Genomic DNA, 1,005 nt, shown 5'->3' with positions numbered 1-1,005 from the left:
GGGGGTGGGGTGTGGAGATGTGGGGTGTTGGTGGGTGTGGGGTTTGTGGGGGGTTGTGTGCATGTGGGTGGCTGGAGTGTGAGGGGGTATGGGTGTGGGGGTCTGCATATATGGCAGTGTAAACACAGAATCCCTGCTCTGGAAAATTTCCTTTTAACCAGCATCCTTCAGTCTTGCCCGCTTTTAAGTTTAAAGAGCAATAGTACAGAAATCTGACTGGGTTGCATTTAAAAAAAATGTACCTAGGGTACATGTCCTGCAGAAGTGAAAGCCATAATCTTAAAGAAAATCTACAAGTAGTTCAAACTTCATGTCTCACCTCTGGGACATTTACTCCAAGGGACTGATTAGGCATTTTGCTCCAAACATACTTAGCTCAGGATCTGTGGATCAGATGGTCTGGATTGTTAGCAGTTACTCTCTGCTTCCATTTTATTTTCTATCAAATAGGATTTAAAATACTGTATTGATTGTAGCAAGGTTCAACTTGCTAGCATTTGTGAAGCACTCTTAGGTCCATGTATGGAAGGACAAAGTTTTAAATATTGTTTTAAAATGTAAACTTATACATTCCAAAATAAGTGCATATGTGTATGTGTGTTTATATTAAAAAAAACTTGTAGACTGGGGCTTAGCATTGGTGGGTGTTTACACTTTTTGGGAAATAAGTCTTGCATATAAACATCCTAACAGCTATGCTACTTTAAAATTATTACATAAGATAATATTCAAGAGCTCATGTGAAGCATGACTTGCTTTTATGCATTATTGCTTACAATATTATCAGTCTACATTTCTGAGCTTCGGGGATTTTGTGTCTAACCTCAGGCTTTTGGCCTGCAGTGCTGGAATCTATGGATTTACTAAAATCCTGGGGCCTGCCTCTGAAGTCTCAGCACTGCAGCTCAGAGCATGACACACAATAGACCAGAGGAGGAAGAGAGGGATGGGTCCTAGTTAGGCTGGCTGCTAAGAGCACAGCCCTGCTATGACAGGAAAGAGTGC

This window comes from Gavialis gangeticus, unplaced genomic scaffold (genome assembly GCF_001723915.1).
Source record: "Gavialis gangeticus isolate Ggan-Ray unplaced genomic scaffold, GavGan_comp1, whole genome shotgun sequence".
In the NCBI taxonomy this organism is placed as follows: Eukaryota; Metazoa; Chordata; order Crocodylia; family Gavialidae; genus Gavialis; species Gavialis gangeticus.
Note: the sequence above shows the minus strand (reverse complement) of the source record.